This window comes from Lycium barbarum, chromosome 5 (assembly GCF_019175385.1).
Source record: "Lycium barbarum isolate Lr01 chromosome 5, ASM1917538v2, whole genome shotgun sequence".
Classification (NCBI taxonomy): domain Eukaryota; kingdom Viridiplantae; phylum Streptophyta; class Magnoliopsida; order Solanales; family Solanaceae; genus Lycium; species Lycium barbarum.
In genome coordinates, this window is record NC_083341.1 from 48777551 (window position 1) to 48787771 (window position 10221).

Genomic DNA, 10221 nt, shown 5'->3' on the forward strand with positions numbered 1-10221 from the left:
TGACTAAAGCTAGGGAAAATTGGACATCATCTCCTTTATTTATACGACTTCCTCCATATCATATATCAACTCCCAAACATCAATAATAATATTCACAATATCATCACAATAGCCTTTATTCACATACATCATCCTTACTTCTCATGTCGCCCCAATGCATCCATATTTATGGTCATATCACACAATTTCGTTCATTCATATACAAAGTCTATTCCACAATCTCAATGTTATGTATAACATTATTATAATCATAATGTATCAAGAGTCATAACTCAATCCAAACATTTACTCAAAAGTGACACTATTCCCACATTCATGACCCATTCCTATTTCCTCATATAATCCAAGTGTTTCAACTTTCAAGTACCTTAAACAACAAGGAAATGTCATAAAATTTACCTTAGATGGTGTAGGAATGAACCTTGGGTGCAAACACTTCACTTGAGAAAAACCCTAGTTTCACTTTCACTTGGATTTCTTGCTTTGGATGAACTTTAATGGGTTTCTTACACTTGATTCACTTAGCTTGATGTAGATGATCACTAATATCTCTTGAATTTGTGTGGGAGAAATGTTCTAGAGAGTTCTAGAGAGAAGGAGTGAAATGTGGAAATGAAATAATGAACTTGGTCCCCTTTTTAATAACCCAAAATCTGATCTGTCGAGACATTATACGGTCCATTATACGGGCCGTATAAATTTATACGGTCCGTATAAGGGACCGTGAAATGGACCTTTCACCCACTCGTCTTTGTGACCATTATACGGTCCATTATACGGGCCGTATAAATTTATACGGTCCGTATAACTGACCGTAAAATCCCACCAGTGAGTGATCCTCACTGTGATGGTTCTGCGGTCCATTATACGGTCCATATAACATTATATGGTCCGTATAATGAGCCGTATAACCCATCAGTCCACTGAACTTGTTCTCGTTACTTCGTTTGATCTCCAATCCTTATGGGATCTTCTTAACACTTGTTCAACACTTCATTAATAATTTAAGGGACGTTATAACTCTTCCCCAAAACATCATTAAGCCGTCATCAATTTGTTACTCATAATTCTCGTCCGTTACCTATTGTATGCCTTGCCTTCTCTTGACAACTTTCTTGTCTAACATCGGATGTCTTTGAAATCTTACTTAGGGTCATCAAATGTCATTATTTACTTATTGAAATACTGTATACTCGTGCTCTTCACTAGTCTGTTCACTTGTGCATCAACGAAAAAATTTTCCGAGGTGTAACACTGAGTTACATAAGCTGTAAGTGGATTACTTCTTGGAAGAAACATTTACCTTTAAATTTTGTTTAAAGGTATCATTTAAAAATTGACACAAAGTAAAGACAAACCCCTAAAAATCACCTAATACAAAAATAACAAAGTGAGTCAATTGTCCTAGAATGGATATAAAAGAGAGGCAATTCCAAGGATCCGTCAATTGTGCGAAGGCAACTTGACAGTTTAGAAGATACGTCGAAGTTCAGGATATAGATTCTGCGAAAGCGCTTCAAGAGTTATCACACATAATGACATTAGCATATTTGCTACAACAGACCAACCAAAGTGCTTCCCGTTGATATGTTGATTATCTTAAGCATCTCTATTGAGCTTTCCAATTTAATGAGACATCCTATATGAGAGCCCCCATTTTGTTCACCTTTCAGAAAAGTTGGTCATCTAAAAGTTATTAAAGCCAAAGAAGCTAAAGATGGAAGCGCTCCAACAAAATAGAGGAATAAATGTTTCCTCTAATATAATATTTTATTAATCCTAAAGAAGTTTTGGCTCCCGGGCAACTCAACATAGCACCAAAGACTATTGTGCCAAATATAATGGAAGAATAACCAGAGTGTGTCGGCGGTGGATTCTTTAGCTCAAATAGACTCTGGCATAACTCTTTATATTCTACCTTTCCTAAGTATGTTGAGTCCATGTACTTCAGTAGCTACTAACTATATAATTTTGATAAATAATTTTGACAATAGTTCCTTGAGTATTCTCCGAGAACATAAGCAACATGTCCAGCCATAAGATTTCATATAAATACTCTAGATGAAGTATAATTGCTATAACTGTTATAGAGTTCAGTTAGAAAATCGCCTTTGATATATTTTTGAGCACTTAAAAAATAAGATCTGTCTTCGTGCATGACCGATGATATCGCAAACACATAGAACGCTGTTTAGAAGAATACAATTACACTATTGCAGTTGGAAATCTTGAAATTTTCTAGGGGAAAAAAAAACCTATGCACGTGCACACAAAATTATTCATGTGTGTAGGAATGTGGAGAGGAACACAGGAGAATGCATTATTTTACACATCAAGTATGGTGTTTATGTGTGTTTGTATTCAGAGGAGGGGCAAGCCCAGGAGATACTGCGAGCATACCTTTCCAAAGGACTTAGCACCACTTGTATGAAATGCCTGAGTTGGATGTTCCATTAAGAATATTCCAATCTATCTTCTTGTTGTCCAGGCAGGACCAAATAAATTTTTTTATAGATTAATTCAATTTGTAAAGTAAATATTGATATCCAATAAAGCAGATTATAAACTATTCTATATGATATATATAACGATAATAACATCTACATTATACAGTAAAAGAACCATATGTTTATGCAAGCAGTTTTCTTTCAAATGTTTCTCTAAATAGTAATACCTTGTACCTCGTGGCTCTTCATCATCTTGAACCTGCAAAATTAATCGCCGTAAGCCAAGAGCGCCAGCATTATTCCTTCATCTAAAATAGCCTAAATTCTCCTTAGCAAACAGAGAAAACTATAAACAACACATTGCACATTCCATAGGTAGCAGACAACTCACGACAAACAAAATTGTGTCTGGTACTTCTATTTGACCCTTTTATCTTTGGTCAAGTATTATATGGTTGGTTTTACACTTGGCTACAAGTGAAAACTTGCAATTTTCATGAGAAGAGCTTTTAGTAGAAAGAACATTAACAACGAACAATCCATCATATCATAAATAACATGAAACAAACCTGAACAACATCAAAAGATCCTTTGACTTTTAAAGCTCGTCCCTATTTGTTTACGCTGTCCTTTCTCAAACATTGTGTCCCTAGCAATATTTGTGAACCCATCTCCATTTATTTCCTTGGAGGTGCTAGAACCATGTTTGTTATCAAAAGGATTGGCCAAAATTCACAACCAAATTTACTTTAAGCAAATAGTTACTTGAGTGCAAAAGTGAAGTTTAACGAAGCAGCTAATAGAAAACCCTTCAAATTTAGGGGTCATGAGATGATCAATTCGTACCTTAAGACATATAACCCTTGTTGGGGTATGTGTTTCCTTCGGTACATTCTCTCCCCCACTAAATCTAATTAGCCATGTTATCTCTAATTCTTTTTCAGGTCAAGCATATCATCGAACATTTTGTCACAGCAGCAATGCATATCTTTGATATCGACGAGGGAAAAAGATTTTATCCATATTAAAAATCATACACCAAGATGTCTATTTCCAAACATGCATGAGAAAATCAAATAAAATTCCTGAAAAAAAAATCATTTACCCAAAAAGAATAGGAATAAGTTAACCCAGCAAATTGTGATTACCAAAAAAATAAAAAAAAAATAAAAAAAAAGGAGCATCGAATAAGAAAGGTTGCAAAAAAGCACACCAAAACATAGAACTCACACTTTGAAAAAGTGAATAGCAGAGAAAAAAGCAGAAGAAATTAGAAGCACTTCCTTGCGTACCTTGCCAAATCACACAATCCGCCCTCATTGAGCTTTGGAGGCAATTGATTAGAAATTCTTAGCAGACCTTCTTCTTTGCCAGTGCCATTTCAAAGGAAGAAGAATCAAGCATTAAAAACCTGCAACAAAATTGGACCAAAACACTCAAAGTTTAACCATAAAAGGAAGAAACTTGCGGAGAAACAATTTATATCAAGTAAACCAAGAAAATTGAAGGGGAAAAACATAGTACCTTAGAATAAACCTCAGTGTAAACCTAGAAAATGAGAGAGAAGTGAGAGCAGGGTTAGTGATTTATTGGTCTTTTTCATTGCTCCCCTTGTAACATAAGCTTTGCAAGACCTGCCATAGAGCGAGGTGATTGAATTCCAAGGGATTAAGGGGTAACCTCAGTGTGGAACTAATACTAACACAAGCCATGAGACAAACATCTGGAGTGTCTTTCAACCAAAAAGCTCTTATATTTTGTATATGATTTTTCAAAACCTGATTACAACAACAACAAAATACCCAGTTGGATCCCACAATGTGGGGTCTGGGGAGAGTAAGGTGTACGCAGACCTTATCCTAACCTCGGAAGGTGGGGAGGCTGTTTCCGAAAGACCCTCGGCTCAAAAGAAAACAAGAGAAAAGAGTCAGATACGGACACGCAAATCAAAGCAATACGAAAATGAGAAATAACAAGAGCAAAGAAGTCATGATAAAACAACAAGGATAGACAAGACCCAACACATAAAAGCAGGATTCTTTTCAGAAACTGATTGAGAATCACAATCTCTTGCAATCTTGAAATGGCAAAATCACTTTCTTCATCATTTGGCGTAGATTTTTGAAGGAGTTTTCGCAGAGTGAATTTACCTGAATTCTTGATCATGAGTGCTGATTGAGGCAACAACATCTGGCTGTGTTTCTGGATTATATCAATTGATTAGTTAACGAATTCCCTGATAGCGCAAAAGCAGAAAACATGTTTATAGTATTATGTTAAATTAAAAAAAAAATTACATTATGCAACAAAGTCACACGACAATGCATATCACACTTTGATTCCAGAAGAAACACACCCTAAATTAGAATGGATTGGATCTCTTTTAACTCATTATTAAAAAGGGGATGCTAATTTAAATTGTCGAAGCAAGTGAAAGATGTGGTGATTGAGCTTTTTCTTATATTAGTATCATTCACTCATCACTTTAATTCATGTAAAAACCGCAAACTTTATCACTTTTTAGGGGACACGTTGAACTTTAGCTCATTATGAAAAACTGAAAATGATGGACAAGAGATATTCATATATGCATTTTCACAAACAATTGAAGCGCACAGCTTCAATTGATTACTTTTTGTGTCAAAACTATATATAGCCAAGACACCCTACAAAATCAATAGTTTGATGCACCAGGATACATATTAGGTGGAGGAATCAAACTAAATAACAACTTGATACATATAATAAACACAATAAGACACACATGCAACTATCAACTAATAACAATATAACAAAGCAAGAAATAACCCAACCAACCCTCACCTCAAAATCTGAAATCTTGAAGAATCGGTGCAAATTTCTCACCACTTCAAATCTGTTGTCTATCACTGCAAAATAACACATGCATGGTTGGAAAATAAGAGGAAAGACAAATAATATCCATCTCCCTCACTGGTTTTAGTGGGTAAAATAAAAAACTCACCAGATAAAACCCAAAAAGGAATACCAAAAGTAAAAGATAAAAACAAAAAGACCATACACAATCAAACGAAACAGACAACCTTCGTAAGAAATCCACGAATGAATAAACATTGAAAAAAAAATGCAGTGATACCGTATAGGAGCCCGAAGAGGAAGATGAATCAGAGAGAGAAATCATTGAAATGAAGTGTGTAGAAGAGTGGGAGTTTTAGTGGGACGCGTGTTTGTTTTATCAGGGCTGAAACATATGCTTACATTTAGCCATAAAGAAGTCCATATCAGCGAAAATGTCCTTCGTCGTACTGAAGAACTCTCACTTATTAATAGTTTAAATAAATTAAATAAAATTAAAATAATCTGCTACATAATTCTTTTGCTTTTCTTATTTTGTATTACACGTAGACATACAAGGCTTAATTTATAATGATGTCATATGCAGTATATCTTGTGTTAATAATCTACTTAAGTAGTATTCTTTAGGCAGTTTTACAAAAATAACGTGACTTTTCAAAAAGTTACGAAAATGTAACACTTATATGGTGTTATATGACATAACTAATGGATTCTTTAGACAGTTTTACAAAAATAATAAAGACTTTTTCAAGAATTACATCTATTTATCGATCTATTTATATTAATTTAAAAGCATTAATATAAATATTGGTTGATCAAAATATCCTTCAAGTATTAAACGACTTTTATAACCTTAATAAGTTAGAATTATTAACCTATTGCTACTAGGAACTTCTTAATATCAGAATATTTTTGTTAGTTTAGTCTCCCTGTGCAATAAGAATTCTTTCATGGTTTATTTTAAGTTTCCCGTGGTTAACCCTTGAAATTCTATCTATTTTTTATTTTGTTATTAATGACTATACTCCTTAAAACACGTAAATCTATTTGAGAAATCAATCCATACTTGATACTGCTAATAATGTTGATAAAATGCTTATTTTTCTATGGTTCGTTGTTTCATGACTTTTATTATGAATTTTGTCTATTAATCATAATTTTTCTGCTCTGTGATTAGCATGATGGAAATTAAATGGTTGATCAAAAATACTTTAATTTTAGATAACGACATGTGTGATGCACATTTTATCATGTGCTTTTCTAACCCCATTTGAACCTATAAAATTCATGCAAATTCATATGCGCTTTATTTATGGTAATAGAAACCAACATCTGTGAAAATTAATATGACAGATCAAAATTGTACGTTACTGGGTAACAGTTGTGTGATTTTTTTCTGAAAAGAAGATGAACTTATCAAAAAATAAAAAGCAACAAATTCTATTACTACAAGAATAAAATGAAAAAATTTAAAGTAAATATTTTTCTAACTCATAAAATGAATGTATATAATTATAAATATTATTATCTAATAATTTTTACTATGATTGAGATTGTCTGAGAACAGTAAAAGTGCACGGAGGGAGTAACTAATATCAGTTAATTATGTTAAATTATCTTCATGAAGTGCAGATCGGTGAATTGATATATACTTATTTATAGATTGTTTGGATATACTTTTTTTTTATGTATTACTTGATTTTTAATAGAAAATGTTATTATATCTTATTTTTGTGGTCAACTTATTTTTTTTAAAATTAAATAACTAAATGCTTTTGAAACTTATTGACATTTTAATAATGTAATCTTATTTAGTGTCGATTTTCAACACTTTGTATCTGTAATTGACAATAAATAGATATATTGTCACTTAATCTTTTTATTTGATAAATTCATAATTTTAAAAATATAATGGGTTAAATGTCGAGAACTCATAAAACATAAATATGAGATTCACGCCCTATAAAATGTGATTCGCGATGAGCATTTCGCAGGATATAGGCCACACAAGAAGCATTTAATGGTTTGCGCCAGATCATTTACTGGACCAGATTTAGATACAAATTGAATAATCCCATGGTCCAATCTTTGTGGATTTGACAGCATTAATCTTGCTGAAAAAGAGTTTTGGTTTTTATTTTTAGTTTTAAATAACACTCTCCCTTTTCCTACTTTGTGAGACTTTATTTTTATACGAGTCAACAAGTTTTGTTTTATATTTTTCGTTCACATACCATTTAACAATTTCCTTTTTTTCATTTTTATATTTGGTAGAAGGGTCTCCCTGTCAGCTTCATTGACATTAGTTCTAACTGCAGATCTATCAGGAACAAAAATTGATACGTCTGTTATGCCTCATAATCCTGCAATTTGAAGATACCTCAAACTAAGGCTGTCCAACGGGGTGAGACATCCCGGTATCAGCCTGGTACCATCCTGGTACCGTTATGGGGGATGGGATGGGCTTCGGGATAAGGGATTGGCGCGGCCACTTTAAATATCGGGAAAAGAACATCAATGCGCATTACGCACAAAATAATTACTCATCCATGCCTAATTACTTTAATACCCTAAAACTATTTACCGTTAATACCCATTATAGTTCTGGTACGTAATTGTCTCTTTTTTCGTTCTTTTCTTTTTTATTTCTCTACTTCTTATCTTCTTTTTCTTTCTTTTCTTCTTTTCTTCTTTTCTTCTTTTCTTTTTTCTCATTTTTTCCTTTTTCTCCTTTTTTGTTCATTTATTTTTTTACCAAGTCATATTATATTTTATTTTATTTTTCACCATAATCTGATTCTGTATTTAATTCTAGCTCCTTTCTTTTAGTTTTGTTCTATATTTTTTATTTCTTTATATTTTGTTCCTTTTTAATTTCATTTTTTTCTTTTTTTTTCTTTTTTATCTCCATAATCTAATTCCATTCATCTTTTTTTTGCTATTTTTATTTATTCTTCTTTTTAAATTTTTGGTGATTTTCACTTACTTTTTTCTCCTTTTCAAATTTTATTTTTTCAATTTTGTTTTCATAATCTAGTTCTACACACCTTTTGGCTCCACCATTTTTTTTTCTATATCAATAAAAAGGATAAATGATATAATATATTTTTTATTTTTTTCCATATCTCAAAAAATAATTTATTCTAGCATATAATATATCAAATCAGTAGCAGTTGAATTATACTGTTGCAGTATACTATGAAAGTCATATGGTATATGTCATGTACTAACAAGAAATCATATAGGACTAACGGTTCATTCTTTCAGGAAAACACTCAATCATCTACGATACCAACCTGGTATATATCATATATTGACAGAGGATTATAGAGGATTAATTCATCCCTTCGATAAAAACACAACTTAATCCTCTACGATACCCACATTCCACATGGTATATATCATATACTGACAAGGTATCATAAAAGATTGATTCATTCCTTCAAAAGATACTACCTATCACTCTATGATACTCAAATAGTATATCATATATTGACAGGTATCATAGAGGACTGGCAGTTCATTCATTCAAGAAAAACACTCAGCCCTCTGTGATATCAACCTAATATATATCATATACTGATAGGGTATCATAGATGACAGATTCATTCCAATACCACCACCTTTATGATGCCCACATGGTATGTATCATATACTGACAGAGTATCATAGAGGAATGATTCGTTTCTTCAAGGAAAACACTACTAAGTCCTTTATGATACCCTCATTGTATATATCATATACTAACAGGGTATCATAGAGGACTGGTTCATTTCTTCAAGAAAAATAATCCTTAGTCCTCTATGATAACCCCATGGTATATATCATATACTGATAGGGTATCATAGAGTAATGGTTTGTTTCTTCAAGAAAAACACTATTAAGTTCTTTATGATACCCTCATTGTACATATCATATACTGACAGGGTATCATAGAGGACTGATTCAATTCTTCAAGAAAAATAGTCCTCCATCCTCTATGATAACCCCATGGTATATATCACATACTGATAGGGTATCATAGAGGACTACTTCATTCCTTCAAGAAAAATACATCTCAATTCTATATGATATCCACATGGTATATATTGTATACTTACAAGGTATCATAGAAGAATGACTCACGTGATATATCATACCAACAAGATATCATAGAGGACCGACTCATTCTTAGAAAAAAAAAAAGCTTAATCGTATATGATACTCACATGGTATATATCATATACTTATAGAGTATCATAGAGATTGGTTCATTCATTCAAGAAAAACAAAGCTCAATCATCTATGATACCCATATGGTAGATATCTTATATTGATAAGGTATCACAGTAATTGATTCATTCCTTCAAGAAAAACACAACTCAATCCTCTATGATACCCGTAAGGTATATATCATATAATGACACGGTGTCATATGGACTAATTCATTCCTTATCACATAATAAAAAATATATTTTTCAAGTCCTTTATGATACCCACATGGTATATATCATATACTGACAACGTATCATAAGGGCTTCATTGATTTCCTCAATAAAAACCTCAGTCGTCTATGATACCCACATGGTATATATCATATACTGATAGGGTATCATAGAGGACTGGTTTATTCCTTCAAGAAAAACACAACTCAATCCTATATGATATCAACGTGATATATATCATATACTCACAAGGTATCATATATGAATGACTCACATGATATATCATATACTGACAAGATATCATAGAGGACAAACTTATTTTTCAAAAAAAGAACTTGATCGTCTATGATACTCACATGGTATATATCATATACTTATAGGGTATCACAACGATTGGTTCATTCATTCAAGAAAAATACAACTTAATCCTTTTATGATACTCACGTGGTATATATCATATACTTATAGGGTATCATAGAGATTGGTTCGTATCATAGAGATTGGTTCATTTGTTC

General features: G+C 32.3%; 1 long non-coding RNA gene across 2 annotated transcripts; it reads right to left on the reverse strand.

Annotated features, from left to right (window-relative positions):
* Positions 1 to 1074: 1074 nt before the first annotated feature.
* On the reverse strand, positions 1075 to 5700 carry LOC132640833 (uncharacterized). Of its 2 annotated transcripts, XR_009582421.1 has the most exons (7): positions 5563 to 5700; positions 5271 to 5335; positions 4301 to 4683; positions 3972 to 4081; positions 3740 to 3858; positions 2675 to 2706; positions 1075 to 2473 (listed from the first exon to the last, which is right to left on the reverse strand). It is a non-coding gene; the product is annotated as an uncharacterized LOC132640833 (long non-coding RNA). The 2 variants fall into 2 exon arrangements; XR_009582419.1 differs by lacking the exon at positions 1075 to 2473 and having other exon boundaries at positions 2560 to 2706.
* Between the last annotated feature and the right edge of the window lie 4521 nt (positions 5701 to 10221).